Source organism: Typopeltis vanoorti, chromosome 11 (assembly GCF_054136105.1).
Source record: "Typopeltis vanoorti isolate ZY-2024b chromosome 11, IOZ_Tvanoo_1.0, whole genome shotgun sequence".
In the NCBI taxonomy this organism is placed as follows: Eukaryota; Metazoa; Arthropoda; class Arachnida; order Uropygi; family Thelyphonidae; genus Typopeltis; species Typopeltis vanoorti.
In genome coordinates, this window is record NC_143559.1 from 7,507,443 (window position 1) to 7,527,425 (window position 19,983).

General features: G+C 39.4%; 1 protein-coding gene across 2 annotated transcripts in view; it reads left to right on the forward strand.

Moving 5' to 3' along the window:
- Positions 1-19,983, forward strand: part of LOC150101286 (phosphatidylinositol 4-phosphate 5-kinase type-1 alpha-like) — a 597,237-nt gene that overhangs the window by 340,546 nt on the left and 236,708 nt on the right. The gene's annotated exons all lie outside the window — the stretch shown is intronic.

The following is a 19,983-nucleotide window of genomic DNA, read 5'->3' on the forward strand; positions in this document are numbered from 1 at the left end:
AACCTGAGATCCAAATTGGTGATGTTAATTTTAGCTCTTTATGCAGATGATGTTAAAATTTGGTGTAAAATGGATGACAAACAATACTAAATAGGAACTGCATGTGAAGAGATTGGCCATAAGATACAAAGAAAATCCTAGGGAATTTTTTACCTATGTGGCCAGTAGGAGGAGAAATGATTGTGGAAGAATGACTTTGTGGAATAAAAATGGGAATAGAAGGACTGATGCAGAGGACATAATGGAATTGTTCAATGAACACTTTATTGGTGCATTTCATCCTGGTGGAGTAAATTTTAATACTAGAAGGATAGGGTAGGTTCGAGGATTACAGGTGCAGGAGGAGAGTGTGTTTCAAATACTGAGTACTCTGGATGTCAGTAAAGCTGTGGGACTGGATGGTATTTCACCACGGGTTTTGAGAGAATCTGCTAAAGAACTAACAGCTCCTTTGACCTAGCTTTCACTGAAAGTCTAGCTACAGGAAAGGTGCCCAGGGAATGGAATGAAGGTAAGATAGTGCCATTGCATAAGGGCAGTAGCAGACTGCCCATATGCAATGACACTATCTTACCTTCAGTAGTTGTTAAGATCTTGAAGAAATTAGTTATGGAGACCATATACAACATTGGGCAGATGAGGATAATGTTATCTGTGAGAGTCAACATAGATTTGTGAAGGGGCGATCTTGTTTTTGTAATATGCTAGTGTTTTATAATAAAGTTGCAAGAGCAGTAGATGAGGGAAAGGCATATACTGCCATATTCTTGGATTTAGCAAAGGCATTTGACAGAGTTCCACATGATAAGCTGATATTTAAGTTGCAGTACATGGATTTGAATGTCAGGTTGGTCAACATTCAGGATTGGCTGTCTGATAGGTATCAGAGAGTTGTGTATGGTGGGGCAGTTTCAAGGAGGCAGAGGGTTACAAGTATGTTACCACAGGGCTCAGTAGTAGGACCTATATTGTTTAATCTTTATATCAATGACATTGTCAGTAGATTGCAGGGGGATATTCAGTTGTTTGCAGATAATGTGAAGCTGGGAAGGGTTATAAGTAATTGTGCAGATGTGGTAGTCCTGCAGGAGGATTTGAATAAGCTAGACTGATGGGCAAATGAATGGGGTTGTCGGTTTAACAGCAAAAATGTAAGATCTTGAGGTTTGGGACACATCGATAGGATGCTGCATACTTTATTGGAGGAGCTATACTGGAGGAAGTAGTTGAGACAAGATCTGGGGTTGACGATTGATAGAAACCTGAAATTCAAGGGACATATTGCAGAGGTGGTGAAGGTAACACAGAGGATTGCTGCAATAATGAGAAGGACGCTGACCTGCAGAGATAAAATAGTTATCATTCTGTTGTATAAGACCCTGATCAGACCACCCTTAGACTATTGTTCTCATATTTGGTCCCCAGGATTTGAATGGGATATATTAACTGTGGAAAGGGTACAAAGGCAAATAAGAAAGACAGTTTCAGTACTGTACAATGTTAGTTATGAGGATCGGCTGAGGGAATGTGGACTGCAGAGTTTGGTGCATAGGAGGAGGAGAGGTGATATGATTGAGACTTTTAAACTGTTGACAGGTGGTAACAGGGTTGACACTGGGGAGTTCTTTCGCTTGGTTGAACAGTGGGAAGGAGTGATGACAAGCGGCCATTCCTGGAAGTTACGAAAGGAAACTGTAAGCAAGAGGGTGAGGAGTGGTTTCTTTGCTTGGAGGGTAGTTGAATCGTGGAATGCATTGCCTGTTACAGTGGTGAGAGCAAGACCGGTCAATGAGTTTAAGCAATGGTATGATAGACTTTGTCTTTCCTGGGAGGAACTTCCCATGATGAGTCTGGATAGACTTGTGTTTCCTAGGAAGGACCTCCTACAATGAGGCTTTTGACTCCTTGGAGGCCTAAATAATAATAATAATATATCTAGTACAAGTCTGCAGATTCCCTGACTAAATTGAATAACTGCTGTAAATTTGGTATGAAAATCAGCAGTAAAAGGACAAAAACATTGAAAATAGGCAGATATATTGAAAACATCAACTGTATTCTGAATGGAAAACCTATAGAACAAACAAATTATTCAGCTATTTAGGCATATTTATTAGTGAAGATGGCAAATTAAATGGAAATAGACAACAAAATTAGCAAAGCTGGTGTGGATAGGAAGTCAGTTATTATTATTATTCTTCAGGCCTCAATGGAGTCAAGAGACTCATCGTCGGTGGTCCTTCCTAGGAAACACGAAGTCTATCATACCACTCCTTTAACTCATTGACCATTCTTGTTCTCACCACTCTATCAGGCAATGTATTCTACAGTTCCACCATCCTTCATGAAAAGAAACCACTCCTCACCCTCTTGCTCACAGCTTCCTTTCGTTACTTCCAGGGATGGCCCCTTGTCATCACCCGTTCCAACTGTTCAACCAAGTGAAAGAACTCCCCATTGCCAATCCTGTAACTGCCTCTCAACAGTTTCAAAGTCTCGATCATATCACTTCTCCTTCTATCCATCAAACTCTGCAGTCCATATTCCTTGAGCTGATCCTCATAACTAACATAGTACAGTCCTGAAACCATTTTTTTGTTATCCCTCTGTATCTTTTCCACAGGTAATTTATCCCCTTAAAATCCTCGGGACCAAATTTGAGAAAAAATAGTCTAAGTGTGGTATGATCAAGGTCTTATACAACAGAATGATAACTATTCTATCTCTGCAGGTCAGCGTCTTTCTTAGTATTGCAGCAATTCTCAGGGTTACCTTCACCACCTTTGCAATATGCAAAACTGAATTTCAGTTTTCTATTGATCATCACTCCCAGATCTCATCTCCCCTGCTTCCTCCAATCTAGTATGCAGCCTCCCATCGATGTATCCCAAACTTCAAGGCTTTACATCTTGCGGCATTTAACCAACGCCTCCATTCATTTCCCCATCTGCTTAGTTTTTATTCAAATCCTCTTTCACGGCCACCACATCGGGGGGGGGGGAAGCTTTATGCATGCATTGGAGGCAAAGTATGAAGCCAGAAGATTGGCTTTTCCTGTGATTGATGATGCAATAGAGCCATTTGGGTATAATTAGGATGGGAATAGTGTTGAACAAAAATTACGATAAGAGACCAAAAGGCTCAGCTGAGGTTTGGACAGGTTGCAAGTTTCCTGTTTTGTGCTCTTTCAGACTCTGTTCTGGAAGCATTAATTATTTAATTAATTAATCTCTGGCTTTGTCAATTTCCTGAAGTAGAGTTCCATCAATGAGATATAATGTTTTCACCTGAAAATGCATAACCTTACACTTTGCTATATTAAACTGACATCCATTGTCTTTGTCCAGACTCTCAGTCTATCCAAATCATCCTGCAAAATTTTAACATCATCTGTATTAACTATTCCTGTATCAAAATTTGCATTATTGGCAAACAACTGAACAGCTCCTCTCAGATCCTTTCCTATATCATTAATGTACAAATTAAACAGTAGTGGCCCCTGAACAGAGCCCTGTGACATGCCACTAGTCACAGGCCTTCTTCTGGACTCTACTCCTGAATAAACTACTCTCTGATATCTCTCCTCTTATCAATTTCATGAACCCTATATATCTATTCCCCATATGCTGCAGTTTACTGATTTGAATTCCATGTGGTATCCTGTCAAAGGCTTTTGCCAAGTCCAGCAATATTACTGTAAATTCATTACCTTTATCCAACTCAGCTGTCATCGTATTATAAAACATGAGCAAGTTACTGAGACATGAGCTATCCTTCACAAAACCATGTTGCTCCTTCCATTCAGTATCCTATTTCCATCCATTCATGTATTTTGCTCTTGACCAACTTCTCTGGTACGTTGTCAACTCCTGATATGCTCATTGGTCAGTAATTTGCAACATCATTCTTGGACCCTCCTTTATGCAATGGAACTATTTTCTCTCCTCTCCATCTCCTTGGGACTTACTCAGAGCTGAGACTTAGATTAAATGTGGTCAAAGGCACTGACAATTCCCTGGAACCTTCACCTAAAACTCGAGCAGGTATGCCATCAAGGTATACCAGCTTGAGTTTAATTTTGTATTCATATCAAGGTTCTGTAATATGCTATGCACCTCCCTTTGCATTTACCTCAGTTCTCTTTAAGTAATGAGATATACGTAATGAGAGAGGCAAAGTTCCCTTTGCCTCTCAAATCTAGGTTTGCAGTCTGCCATTACTTCTCTCAAACACTCCTTTATCACTTCCCATGCACTAAAACTAAAACTTTTCTTCCAGTCCCCTGCAGTTTCACATGTCATGGCACTGATCCAAGCAATCTCCTAGTCATGTAATTCCACATATACGACCTGTTAACTGAAAATTTTACTCATTTAATCACCTCTCAGGTCAAGACCATATGATCGCTCTCACCAGTTGGTGACAACTTGGTCAAATTGGTTATAAACAAATTCTCAGGTGTAGTTACTAGACTGAGCACCCTCAGACCTCTAGTATATTCTATAACTAGATCAAGTTATAGGCATGCTGTCTCAGGTAATTATCCCTTAGTAACTGCATAATTTCCATTTCCTTCCTTCCTTCTCCATCCATCCTATGTTCTCATAGTTCAGATCCCTGATGATAATTACATGCCCTCCATTCATTGAACCTGTTGTCAGAAATTCATTAGTCAGAAATTCAGGATGTGTCCATCCTGAATTTCTGATTAATAGCGGGCCAAATACTATAAAATGGCTCTGTGAATTCTTTTCTGATATATTATTGACTGGCCGACTACCTAGCCAGTTTAAGAAGTCAAAAATAGTTGATATTCTTAAACCTGGAAAACCACCCCAGGAGGCAAAAAGTTACAGACCTATTGCTTTATTGAGTTGCACCTATAAAATGTTAGAGCGCCTTCTGTACAACAGATTGTCCATACCAATTATGCAGCATGTCCCGATTGAGCAAGCTGGTTTTAGAGAAAAACGTGGTTGCTGTGATCAACTGCTCACTTTAACATCATACATAGAAGCTGGATTTCAGAAGCAAGAGAAAACATCAGCTGTCTTCTTGGACCTAACAGCAGCCTATGATACGGTATGGCGTGAAGGTCTTATATACAAATTTCTTAGCATTGTCCCATGTAAACGGACTGCACACTTAATTTCCTCCATACTCACTGAACGTTTCTTTCAAGTTATATTAGGAAATAAAATGTCCCGACAACGAAAACTTAATAATGGTCTTCCACAAGGGTCAGTATTGGCACCCTTACTTTATAACCTATACGCATATGACTTGCCTGCTACCATCTCACGCAAGTTCTGTTATGCTGATGACACTGTAATTGCCATGCGACACAAAAACATGAGTCAGGCTGAAGACGTACTTACAAAAGATCTAAGATCTGAAATTATAGGTGAATATTATAAAAAATGGAGGCTCCAGCTCAATCCAGACAAAACAGAAGTATCAAGCTTTCACCTTAATAATCACATGGCAGATGTCACTTTACATATCTTCTTTGAAGGATGTTTACTACGACACAATAAGTTTCCAAAGTACTTGGGCGTTACCCTGGACTGCACACTCTCCTACAAGCAACACCTAACAAACGTTTCTGCTAAGTTAAGAACCCGTAACAGCATAATTCAAAAACTAATAGGCACTGTGCAGGACTAAGGCTCTCTTACAGGAGTATAAGAAAATCTTGGAGAACACAGCCCTACCAATACATTTAGGGCTCCCAGACTTAAGTGTGCGACGATTGAGATCAAGACATCCATCACTACAATTAGCCCAACTACTACTACATTCTAACTTTGACTTGAAGCAAAAATGGCAAGAACAGTGGGAGAGCCATACAGATGACATCACAAAATTTTCTCTCAATGAATTACAAGAAAGTTTTGATGTTTGCTCACACCTCCCACGAAAATCCTGGACTCAGCTTAAATAGAATACGAAATGGTCATGGTGTATGTGTGGACATGCTTTTTAAATAGGGTAAACGACCATCCCCACATTGTGATTGTGGAGCTCAGAGAAAAACTGTGAACCATATTTTGACTCAGTGTTATCTCAGAGCATATTCAGGAGACAAATTGGACTTTTTAAGTGCTACATCCGAAGCTATGAACTATCTGACCAATATGAATGTAACCTTTTAATTTTATTGGTTTTTAAAATGACTTTTGACTTTTAATTTTATATGTTATTAAAGTGACAGTGTATTGTACTGCATGTTTTGATATTCATGCCATACGAATAAATAAATTGAGCCTGTTTGTTGATGCATAATGAACTCTTTCACTTGACCCTTCTGCACTCTAATAGCCACATTAACATTATTAATTTTTGCACCTGGAAAGCACAGTTTTGTCAATCTCTTGCAGTTGCCACCTCTTATTATAGAATTGCCATACAAGATTCATGCCTTGATTTTTCCTTCTTTCTTAGTGAATCATTCAATTCTCTTCTCTCGCACTTCTTTCTTTCTGGTATCAACTGACCAACCCACCAGACATTTCTGTATTTGTTGTTGCTCCTGCACATAGCTTATTACAGCATGCTCTTCATTCTTTACATCTGTTAAACTACTATTCTTTTGATCAACACTTTGACTCTTTCTCTCAGTCATGTCACTTTTAACCTCTCTTTCAATCCTATCTGCTATTACATCACACGCATTTTCACATGTATTCTCAGTTCTGTCCACCACTTCAATCTTGCGACCTTCATTTAAGGTCACATTATCTGCTCTACTCCTCATAGTTCATCTCAACTTTGTGTCATCTGAAAACAACTGTATATATATATATATATATCCCCATTCAAATCTTCCTCAGTATTATTAACATACAGGTTAAACAACAGTGGCTCTAACTTAGACCCCAGAGGCACACCGCTATGACTTTCCTTTTCCATTATATTAACTCCCCCCCTCCCCATAAACAACTTGTTAATACCTATTAGCCAATCTCCAATCCAATGCACTAGTCTAATATCCTATCCCATTGGTTCTAGTTTGACTATCAATTTATCATGCGGTAATCTATCAAAAAAAACCTTTGTATAGTCTAAGTATACTACTGTGTATCCATCTCCCATGGCTAATGCTGCTGTCCTCTTCTCGTAATAAGTCAATAGATTACTAAAACATGACCTTCCTTTAGCAAATTCGTGTTGTCAATCAAAGATAATGCCATTGTTGTCAACCCAATTCTGAATCCTGATTCTCACCTGCCTTTCCAACACTTCAACCCCAATGCGGGGTTGAGCTACACGGGCCTGTGTAGCTCAGTAGCAGTGGCGTTTGCACTTTACGTGCTTGACCGCACGACGAAAGACTTGAGCTCGAACCTAGTCGCCAAATACAGGAACATTTTATAAGCTTTTCTCGAACAGTTTTTGAGTTAGTTGGTCTCTGGAATGGCAAAAGTTTTGAGAGGGCGCTAGTGGGTCAAGCGCTACGGACGTGTTTTGAAGAGCTCCTGATTCAGATAAGTTTTACTAGGAATAATTAAGTATATATGCGTAATCGTTTAAGTAAGAGCGGCTGTAAACGTTGTATGCTACCGATATTATTAGTTTGGGGTTTTTTTCTTGCTTAAACTAAATACAAAATCGTTAATATTAGACCTAATAACTTGCAGAGAAAAAAAAAAATGGCGGCGGCATTGTCATTCCATGATTTTAATTTGGATTTTAGTCGTTTCGTTAAGTGTGAGGTCTGTTATATGTATTCCTTCGATTACATAAATGATTTGTGGATGTTTAGTGCGGATGGAAGAAGGGTGTGTGCAAAATGTGACCTGAACGAGGAATTGATGAATGCGAATATGAAGTTGATAGGTATTAGTGAAACATGGCTGACTGTAGATGATATAACTAGTGGGATTGAATGTGATGGGTATAGTGTGTTCAGGAATGACAGAGAGAATAAAATGGGGGGAGGAGTATTGTTGATGATAACTGATGAGCTCCAGCCAAGGAGAATAGAAGTTGAATTGCAGGATAGAGAAAAGAGCACATTTGAGGCCATTTGGTGTGAGATTGTGGCTAGCAGAACTAAATATACAATTGGGTGCTGCTATAGACCAGGTGATGGAAAAGATGGTGGTGACAGTATGCACAAGCAAATAGAAGAAATGGGTGGAAGGAGGGTGATTATTATGGGAGATTTCAACTATGGTCGCATTGATTGGAGTGAGGAGAGGACACACGGGAGGAAGGAACTGGATTTTATGCGGTTATTAAGGGATAACTATCTGCGACAGCATGTAATGGAAAATACTAGGGGTCAGAGAGTGCTTGACCTAGTAATTACATCTGAGGATTTGGCTGTAACAAATATGACCACATTGCCACCAATCGGTGAGAGTGATCATAGGGTCTTAACTTGAGAGGTGGCTAAAGGTGTAGAATTTTCAATTAAGACAGGGTACATGTGGAATTATCGGGCTGGAAAGTATGACAAGCTTAGGAGTTTGATTGGTTCAGTGCCATGGCATGTACAACTGCAAGGACTAGAAGTTGATAGTGCATGGGAGGTAGTTAAGAAGTGCTTGCATGAAGCAATGGCTGACTGTATACCTAGAGTCCGAATATTAAATCAAGTAAGGGTTAAATGGATGAATAACACCATTAAGCTTGAGTTGCAAAAAAAGAAACAACTATGGAGGGAATTTAAGGAGAAGGGTGACCGGCAGGCACATGAACGGTATAAAGCACAGGCCAGAAGGGTGACGAGTGTGGTAAGAAAAGCAAAAAAGGATTACGAAAGAACATTGGCCATGCAGGCTAAAGAGAATCCTAAACCGTTTTTTAGATATGTAGCAAGTAAAAGGAAAAATGTACATGGCAGATTGATTTTAAAGAATGCCGATGGTAGGGAGGTAACTGAATCAGTTGAGATAGTTGAGTTACTGAGTGAGCACTTTGCAAAAGTATATCATCCAGGTGGTGACATTGCAGAAACGAATGTACCAGTAGATTATACGGGAATTGTGGTGAATGAAGGGGAGGTGAGTAGTCTATTGCATAACCTCAATGTCAATACATCTGTGGGATTGGATGGTATACCAGCTCGTGTTGTACGAGAAACAGCTAAAGAATTGTCAGTACCCTTGACCATTTTGTTTAATTTGAGTCTCGGGTCTGGGTTAGTCCCGAGCGGGTGGAAAGAGGGGAAAATAGTTCCACTGCATAAAGGTGGTTCCAAGACTGCTGTAGTAAATTACCGACCGATTAGCATATCAGGAATCATTGTCAAGGTCTTAGAGAAAATAGTCAAGAGGAAAATACAAGATTGGATAGAAGAAAATGGGATACTGTATCGGGGACAGCATGGATTTGTGAAGGGTAGGTCATGCCTCAGTAACTTGCTCACGTATTATAACACAGTGACGGCTGAACTGGATAAGGGTAATGGGTTTACGGTGATTCTACTGGACCTTGCCAAGGCCTTTGACAGGATTCCACATGGAATTCTAATCAGTAAATTGCAGCATATGGGAATGGACATAGGGTTGGTGAGATGGATATGAGGGTGGTTAACGGAGAGATATCAGAGAGTGGTTTACTCGGGAGTAGAGTCCACAAGACGGCCTGTGACTAGTGGTGTGCCACAAGGATCTGTTCTTGGACCACTGCTGTTTAATTTGTTCATAAATGATATAGGAAATGATCTGAGAGGAACTGTTCATTTGTTTGCGGATGATGCGAAGTTGGGTAGGGCAATAGTGAATGCAGATGACGTCAAAATTTTGCAGGATGATTTGGATAGATTGGAGGTCTGGGCTAAGGAGAATGGATGTCAGTTTAATGTGGCAAAATGTAAGGTTATGCATTTTGGGGTGAAAAGATTGGCGGCAGTTTACTGCATTGGTGGAACCGTGCTCCAGGAAATTGATGAGGCACGAGATTTAGGAGTGTTGGTAGATAAGGAATTGAAATTTAGGGGACACATTGCAAAAGTGACCAAAACAGCTCATCAAATCACTTGGTTGCTGAAGAATACGATGACAAGCAGAGACAAGCAGGTTATTGTTCCTCTGTATCGAGCCTTGATAAGACCCCATCTAGACTACTGTGCTCAGATTTGGTCACCTAGGTTTCTTCTTGATGGGGAGGAGGTGGAGAGGATCCAGAGGCGAGTGACCAAGATGATAGCAGGTCTGTGGAATGAACCGTATGAGAACAGGTTGAGGATTTGTGGGTTGCAAAAATTGGTTGATAGGCGGAGGAGGGGAGATATGATTGAGACATTCAAATTACTGAAGGGTTTCGTATTAATTGTATTAATTTGTAATGATTTGAGAGAGAACAAAGAGCATGTCAAAATGAATGTCAGGAGACTGCTTGGAAAGATATAAAATTAATTTCTATAAAATTAATTCAAAAGATATTTTTGAGAACAGGGCTGGTTTTGGGAGGACTAGGGGACATGCATGGAAACTGGGCAAAAGTGTAGTTAGTAAAGGTGTTAGAGCTGGGTTCTTTACTTTTAGAGTAGTGAATGAGTGGAATGCGCTCCCTGAGTCTGTGGTGGATGCTGTGACAGTGAATGAGTTTAAGGCGAGGTATGATAGATACTGTATGAATGTCAAATAGTTGTGATGAATATGATTTGGGGCCTCCCTCGATGAGTCCAATGACTCCCTGGAGTTGCCCGTAATAATAGTAATAAAGTGCTAGTACCGATTGTGTCGCGAGTGCACGTTTGAAAGAGAAGGATGGTGAGAAAGACAGGCGAAAAAATGTTAAAAAATCAGAGAAAAAGAAAAAGAGCGATTTGGCAACCGTAACGGATGTTAAAAGGGACGAAAGTGAGGCAGAAAGAAACGAAATTGAGAGAACGAATGAAAGTAGAAATGGCGTGATGCAGAAATCGCAAGTAAAAAAAATCGAAAGAAGGAATGAAAGTGAAAAAAGAATGACTGATGGCGAAAGTTGGACGCATGTTGAAACGAAAGTAGTGAACCAAAGAAAGATGAATGACAGTAAAAGTGAGAAGAATGATAGCGAAAGTTGGACGCATGTTAGTCCGAAAGTACGGAAACAAAGAAAGATATGTGAGAGTGAAAGTGAGAAGAATAATAGTGAAAGTTGGACGTATGTTGGACCGAAAGTACGGAAACAAAGAAGGATGAATGAGAGGGAAAGTGAGAAGAGGGGGTCGAGAGTTAGAAACATAGAAAGATTTAATGATAGAGAGAATGTGTCGCGAGGTTCGGAAGGTGAATTGGATTGGATGAAGCAAGAAATGAAATGGATGCGGAATGAAATTAAGAGAATTCAGGTCAAAACTATTAAAATAAATCATGATGGCATGAAAGAGTTAACAAAAGATGAGCGAGTGGCGTTGTATGGCGAGGTATGTTTTCCAGGCGGTAAAATTAGTAGGGTGATTGAGGCATTGAATATGAGGCGGGAACAAGCAAAAGAGTTAATTGTATTAATTGGTACAAATGATTTGAGAGAGAACAAAGAGCATGTCAAAATGAATGTCAGGAGACTGCTTGGAAAGATAAAGGAGAATAGTGTGACAGGAAGGGTAGTCAGTGTGTTGCCTAGGTATGATTGTGGTGAAATGATGCGGAGAGCAAGGATTATGAATGATATTCTGGCTGAAATGTGTGAGGAGATGGGAGTACAGTTTGTTAATGTGTGGAATGAGTTTGAGGGACAAAGTGAGCTATATGGGCACGGTGGACTGCATTTGAGTGGTTATGGTGTGAGTCGCTTGGAGAGACTGCGAGAAGTGAATAGAGAGAATGAATCAGATCGAGAGGGGAGTGATGTGGAAGAGCAGGAGAGTAAGACAGGAGAGATTGAAGAAGTGGAAATGAATGGGGAAGTGAGTGGTATGAGTATAGAAAATGAGAGAATGGGTGTGCAAGAGGAGCAGGGAAACGGGGAGGCTCAGGGTGGACAGGGATACACGGCGTGAGAAAGGTGGATGCTCCAAGAGGAGGTGAGGGCATGTGTGGGCAGGAAAGTAATGGGATGATCAGGGATCAAAAGGAAACAGATGGAATTGCAAAGGGTTCTAAAATGAGGAAGCAGAAAGGGAAATGGCCCCAGTCCAGCATGGAGAGATCACATCGAGTGAGTGGTATCAGTGGAACTAGCTGTAGATCCAGAAATGAGTTGTTGTGTTTGTATACCAATGCTAGAAGTATAAGAAACAAGGCGGATGAAATGGTTGCACTAATTGCGTCTGTGCACCCAGAGATTGTCGGAATAAGTGAGACATGGTTAGATGAGGATGACATCCTGACAGGAATAGAGATGGAAAGATATGATGTGTTTCGTGAGGATAGAAGGGGTAAAAAGGGAGGGGGAGTGCTATTGATGATAGAGATGCAAGAGGGAAATGGGGCCAGTGGTTTTGAGGCAGTATGGTGTGAGATAGATGTGAATAGAATCAAATACTTGGTGGGATGTTGTTATAGACCTGGTAATGTGGATGGTGGTGATAGTGAATTGTATAGTCAAATAAGCCAAGCAAATAAGAAAAGGGTTATTTTAATAATCACCCATTATGGGTGATTTTAATTATGGCAATATAGACTGGAATGAAGAGATAGCAACTGGAAGTAAAGAAAATGAGTTTCTTTAGTTTTTGAGGGATAACTACCTCAGACAGTATGTAACAGAGGGCACAAGAGGATTAAGGGTCTTGGATTTGGTCCTCTCATCGGAGGATGTAATTATCAATGAGGTATCAAATCATCCACCAATTGGTGAAAGTGACCATGAGGTGATTTCTTGGGTGGTTGCCAGCAGTGCAAGGACCCCTGTGAAAAAAGGGTATATGTGGAACTACAAGGGGGGTGATTATGAAGAGCTCAGGAGACAGCTTGCAAGGGTAGCATGGAATGAGGAGTTAGCTGGAAAAGAGATCAATGCAGCTAGGGGGATTTTCAAAAAATATTTAGTAGATGCAATGTCTAAATGTATACTATGGGTGAGAAGGTTAAATAAGGTAGGTGTGAGATGGATGAATAAAGAGATTAAGCATGCAATACAGAGAAAAAGGGCATTGTGGAGGCAACGTAAGAGAAGTGGAAGTAACCAATTTCATGAGGTCTACAAAGACCAGGCAAGGAGGGTGACTTGTTTGGTGAGAGTAGCTAAAGAGAGGTATGAACAGCAGTTAGGTAATGAAGCTAAAAAGAATCCTAGGGAGTTCTTTCGATATGTAGCCAGCAAAAGAAAGAATGATTATGGAAGGAAGACATTGATTGGAGGAAATGGTATAAAGACAGCTGTTGCAGAATGTGTGGTGGAGATACTTAATGAGCAGTTCATAAAGATCTTTCAATCTTGTGAATGTGACTTCATGGAGAGATTAAGAGCAGTTGATGATGGGGAGGAGAGACTGACTGTAAGTGAGCAAGAGGTGTTTGGGGAGTTGAGTAAACTAGATGTAAATAAGGCTGTGGGACTTGATAATATATCACCGCGTATTCTGAAGGAATGTGCCAGAGAGTTGACACCTGCCTTCACATATTTTTTTAATACGAGTCTTGCGCTCGGTCAAGTCCCTAAAGAGTGGAAGGAGGGCAAGATTGTGCCACTTCATAAAGGAGGTGATCGAACTCAAGCATCAAACTATAGGCCTATCTGTGTGTCAGGTGTTGTGGTTAAGTTTTTGGAGAAGCTTGTGAGAACTAGGATCCAGAGTTGGGTTGACAACAATGGTATAATCTTTGATGGACAGCATGGATTTGCTAAGGGAGGTCGTGTTTTAGTAATCTACTTACTTATTACAATAAAGTGACTGCTTCCTTGGACAGAGGAGAAGGTTACACAGTAATATACTTGGATTTCGCAAAAGCTTTTGATAGAGTACCTCATGATACGTTGACAGTCAAACTAGAGCAGATGGGGTTGGATATTAGATTGGTGCATTGGATTGGAGACTGGCTATCTGATAGGTATCAACAAGTTGTGTATGGGGTGCAATATCCAGGAAAAGGAAAGTCACTAGTGGAGTGCCTCAGGGATCTGTTTTAGGGCCATTACTATTTAATTTGTATATTAATGATATTGGCGAAGATTTGGATGGAGATATTCAGTTGTTTGCAGATGATGCAAAGTTGGGACGAACCATAAAGAGTAGTGAAGATGTTGTAGCCTTGCAAGATGACTTGAATAAATTGAGTGATTGCGCAAGCAAATGGGGATGCGAGTTCAATTGCAAAATGTAAGGTTTTAAAATTTGGAAAACAAAGATGGGATGCAGAATTTATGCTTGGTGAGAATATATTGTTGGAAGTAGAGGAAATAAGAGATCTGGGGGGGTGATAGTGGATAAGGATCTAAAATTTAGGGGACACATCGCCAAAATTGTGAAGACAACACAAAGACTTCTGGGAATGATGTGGAGGACAGTGACGTGTAGAAGTAGGGAGATTCTTGTTCCATTGTATAAGGCTTTGATTAGGCCACACATGGTCTATTGTGCCCAGATTTGGTCACCTGGTTTTCAGAAGGATAAAGAGATGTTGGAAAGGGTCCAAAGGCGACTGACTCTGGAATGTCGAGTATGAGGAAAGATTGAAAAAATGTAATTTGCAAAGTCTAGTGGAGAGAAGGAAGAGGGGAGATATGATAGAGACCTACAAGTTGGTAAGGGGTTGTTATAGGATCAATGGTGGAGAAGTGCTACAGAGAATAGTGGGAGATCAGGGGAGAACCAGAGGTCATCCCTGGAAACTGTATAAAGTGGGTGTGAATAGGAGAGTGAGAGGCAGGTTTTTTTCGTGCAGAGTTGTGAGTGATTGGAATTCCTTGCCTGAGAGTGTGGTGTCTGCAAGGAGTTTGAATGTGTTTAAGACGCGGTATGATGAGATGTGTTTGAGATAAAAGGACCTCCTAGATGAGTGTGACTCCATGAGGTCTTGTTTAGTAATAATAATAATAATAATAATAATAATAATGCCTGGCTCACAGATTGTCTTATAATTTGTTGCTTTAATTCTGCCACCTCTTTTATGAAACAGTACAATGTTGCCTTCCTTCTACGTCTTTGGAACTTGTGAAGGCAGATGTCAACTCCTGACACATTCCCTCAAAATATGTGGTGATATATAGCATCTAGTCACCTGAAGTTTGCTTAATTCCCCATATAGTTCTTCTTTCAGCAGGATGAAAGACTGTTATGAGCTACTCATTAAATATCTCAACTATAATTACTATACTAATGGTGGCAATGGGTTGTAGATGGCATTGGTCTAGATGATGATGGTAGTTGCGGTTCGTAGTAGTTGGTGGAGACATAGAGTTGTAGAGTAGGCGCCCTCCCTCGATGAGTCTTTGGATTCCCTGGAGGTGTCATGTAATAATAATAATCCTCCACAGCAGTTGTCCTTATACCATTTTCTCTAGTCAGTGTCATCCTACCATACTCATTCTTTTTTTGCTGGCTACATGTCGAAAGAACTCCCCGAGGATTTTTTTGGCTTCATTAGCTAACTGCTACTCATATTGAACTTTTGCTACCCTTACCAACTGAGTCATCCTCCTTGCCTGTTCTTTGCATTCCTCAAGGATTTGTTTATTACCACTCCTCTTATGTTGCCTCCACAATGCCTTTTTTCTCTCTAATGCATGCTTAATCTCTTCATTTATCTATTTCACACCTACCTTATTTAACCTTCTGACCTTTGGATTTTATTTAGATATTGCTTCTTCTAGTTAGTTTCTTGAAATTACCCAGGCAGCATCGATCTTCCTTCCACCCAACTCCACATTCCATGCTACAAATGCAAACTGTCTCTTGAGCTTCTCATAATCAGCATCCTTCTATTTCTTCATATATCCTTTCCTCACAGTGGTCCTCATGGCTGGCTGGTTATCACCCAGGGAATCACTTCGTGGTCACTTTCACCAACTGCAAGGAGATTTGACACCTTGTTTATAATTATATCCTTTGAGATGATCAAATCCAAGACCCTCAGTCCTCGTGTTCCCTCTTTTGCATGCAGCCTGAGGTAATATTTCCTAAAAAAACTTGAGAAACAAATTTTCTTTACATTTGGTTGGTATATCATTATCCCAATCTATTTTGCCATAATTAAATTCAGTCATTATCATCACCCTTTTCCTATTTGCTTAGCTAATTTGCTTATACATTTCATCCTCCTTACCCTCCTCATTACCAGGACTATAGCAACATCCGACTAAGTATTTCTTTCTATTCATCTCTATCTCACATCATACTGTCTCAACACCACTGCCATTATTTCTCCATTGCATCTCTTTGTATGGACATAACTTTTTATATCATCAATAGCACTCCACTTACCTTTTGACCCTTTCTGCAAGAAATACATCATTCCCCACCATCTCTATTCCTGTCAGGATGTCATCCTCGTCGAACTGTGTATCACTTTTTCCAACAATTTTTGGGTGAATGAACTCAGTCAATGCAACCATCATGTTTCTGATACCTCTAGCATTCATATACTAAATAACCACTCATTCCTGGATCTATAACGAGTTTCACTGATACCACTTATTACTTGTGACTTCTCCATACATTCCTCTAGTTATTTCTTTTTCTCCTTACTCATCCCAGAAACGTCTTCAAATCCAACTGTTTTCCCTACATCCGAGCTCATCCCTTTCTCTTATTTGTCTATACACACATTCACATCCTCATGGATTATCAATCTTTCTCACGATGTCCATCCTGAGTCTTTCTGTTTCCTGTTTGTCCTGTTTGGAGAAACCACTTCCTTCCAGCAGTGGTTTCTCCAAATGACTCACACTAATATATTTTAGTTAAAACATTTGGGTTTAGATGTCATGTTAGTGAGTTTGTTTGGAAATTGGCTGTGTGATAGATATCAGAGAGTTGTGTAGTTATAGAGCAGTATGAAGAAGGCAGAGGATTACAAGTGGGATTCTGCAGGGCTTAGTACTGTGACATGTATTGTTTAACCTGTGTGTGTGTGTCAGTGACATTGTCAATGGAGTGTAAGGAGATATTAAGTTGTTTACTGATGATGTGAAGTTCATGAGGATTATTAGTAATAGCAAATGTGGTAGCCCTTTGGGAGGATTGGAATAAGCTGGACAGATGGGCATATTAATGGAAATATCAGTTTAATGCAATTAAATGTAACATCTAAAGTTTGGGATCAATCAATTAGAGGATGATTACACTGTTGGTATAGCAGTACTAGAGGAAGTGGAGGAGGCCAGGAACCTTGGGGTGATGATTTTATAAAAACATGAAGTTTAGGGGACCCAGAGATGGTGAGGTATCCCAAAGAAGTGCTGCAATACTGAAAAGGATGCTTAGTAGCAGAGATAAGAAAGTAGTGATTCTGGTGTGTAGGAAGCCCTGATCAGACCTCATCAGGATTACTGTTCTCAGATTTGGGAAATGAGGTGGATAATTTATCCACCTCATTTCCCAGTAAATCGTGTAAAGGATGCAGAAACAGATTAAAGAAAAAAAATGATATCAGGACTGTGCTAGTTATGAGGGTAGGCTGAAGGCAATTGTACTGCAGAGTTTGGTAGATAGAAGAGAAGTGATGTTATTGGGACATTTAAACTGTTAAGAGGTAATTACAGGTGTAGAAAGTATTTTTAACTTGGGTATAGTTATGTTAAAGATACCAAGCAATTTTAAACCTGGTTTTACTCCATTTTTCCCAAGTAAGCAAACAGACAAAATGTCAAGTTTGCGCCTGCAATATATGCAAGACTAGCTGATCCCACAGGTAGTGCAAGACCAAGGCAACTCGTGGTAGAAGTGGAGCAAGCTCTGATCACTAATCTTAATATTTACCCTTAATTCCAAAACACATCTCCAAGAAGGGGATGTATGATGTTTTGTATTAAAGGCAAGGGGGCCCTTGCCTTTAATACAAAAGTTTGCAGGTGCAAACTTGACATTTTGTCTGTTTGCTTACTTGGGAAAAATGGAGTAAAACCAGGTTTAAAATTGCTTGGTATCTTTAACACAGGTAATTACAGGGTTGACATGAGAAGTTCTTTCCTATGGTAGAAGAGGACGAAGGAATGAGGAGAATGGTCCATCCCTGGAAGTGTTACAAAGGGAATTGGTAAGAAGAGGGTGAAGAGTGCCTTTTTTTTTTTTCCCCCATAAATAGTAGTTGTACCATGGATTGCATACTTGATAGGGTAGTGAGAGCATAAATGGTGGAAGAATTTAAGGAATGGTATGATAAATTTTTGTTTAAGGAGGTATGTTGTCTAGGATTGGCATCCCACGAAGAATCTTTCAACTCTGTGGAGTTCTGAATAATAATAATAAACCTAAAACTACAGCTTAAAAAACATTTTACATATCCACCGGAATTTGTAATCTGAATTGAAAATCTAAAAGTATGTAGAAGCAACAAAAATTAAATGAGCAATGAGAAGGATAAACATTATGGATAAACATTAATTTAAAAATCCCACTTTGTTTAAAGTCTAGGTACGTTAAGTACTCGAGATCATAAAATTAGTACACATGTACAATATAGTACATGCATCGAATAGTTGATTTCATTCACTGTATCATTTGTTATCTTCTAATTGAAATAGACAATCATTCTGGCCTGGTTAGCATACCTGTTCTCCAACCAACAGGCTGCGAGTTTGGAACCTGCCACAGGCATGGACGTTTGTGATTGTCTTTAGGCGGGAGTTGAATGTCATGCCTGGTGTGAGACCACTGTCACACTTATTGGAGGCCTGAAGTGGCTTGAAAAAGTTTCATGTTTGGTCTCTAGAGCAGAGTTTGCAGACTATGTAAAAAATTAATGAAAAATACAAAAAAAAAAATATATATATATATAATTGATAAAATGGCAGGGGGGAATATCCCTAGCCTGCCTATGGTACAAAATGTACTATAGCTTAACAAATAGCCTTTTGTTCGGTGGGAGCAACATAAAAAAAAAGAAAAGAAAAAAAATTGACCTGCTATTTTACATGGAGTAAAAACCCAAAGCATACCAAGCTGAAATGAAAAGCAAATCTTTAAAAATAAAATACTTCGAAATGATTTCGGATGGGTAAGAGATAACACAACATTGAAATGGAGAATACAATATCAAGAGGTGTACTAACTGATGAAATTAAAGATTACAGACTGAGATGGCTTGGACATGTGGAGTGAGTGAGGTGAGAACCATTAAAAATAATAGCCCGAGGTCTTCCTGCAAGAAGAAGACCCTTCACAATCTCTTGATGATAACATCCAAAATTTGCTTCTTGAAAATGGGAATCGTAGATTGGAGCAGAAAAACTTAAAACAGAAAAGATTGGAAGAGGATGCTAACCAAGAACCTTAGAGGTTTGATAAGCTGGAAGAAGAACATCTAAATCCCCGGAAGTTATTTAAATATGTAATGAAGAAAGGAGTGAGGAGTAGATTTGTTACATTGCAGTTAGTGAGTGTGGAATGCTTTGCTGAAATGTATTGTGGATGCTGGTAATGTGAATTTGTGCTCAAGGTTCAGTATGGAAGATATGTTGCTGGTGGAGTAGGACTTCTCATGATGAGTTGTTGACATGCAGGTTTGTTGTTGTTGTTAATAATAATAGTACAAATATGTCTGTTTTAAAGAAAACATTGCACTCACCTTGCTTATTTAATCAACAATCTACAAACTTATTTTTGGTCTGTTTTAAAGAATTTTTTCATTTTATCTCTACTGCAGTGTTTCATAAACTTTCAGTACTTGTGTATACCCCTTTTAAAATTTTGTTAAAAACCAGCATATCTCCTTCTCTCAGGTGAAGGCAGTTTGGGAGAAGTTATAATAATATTTCATTCAAACATGAATAATTATAAAGGTATTTATTTTTTTAACATATGTATTATAATGAATTATAAGCATGTGAAATAATTTTGTAAATTAAAGCCTCTGTGGTATGAGGACATGATGAGATTGTCTGAAGAGACATATTTTACTATTAGTGTGGTTTAATATTGGCATTACAATTTCATAATAAATG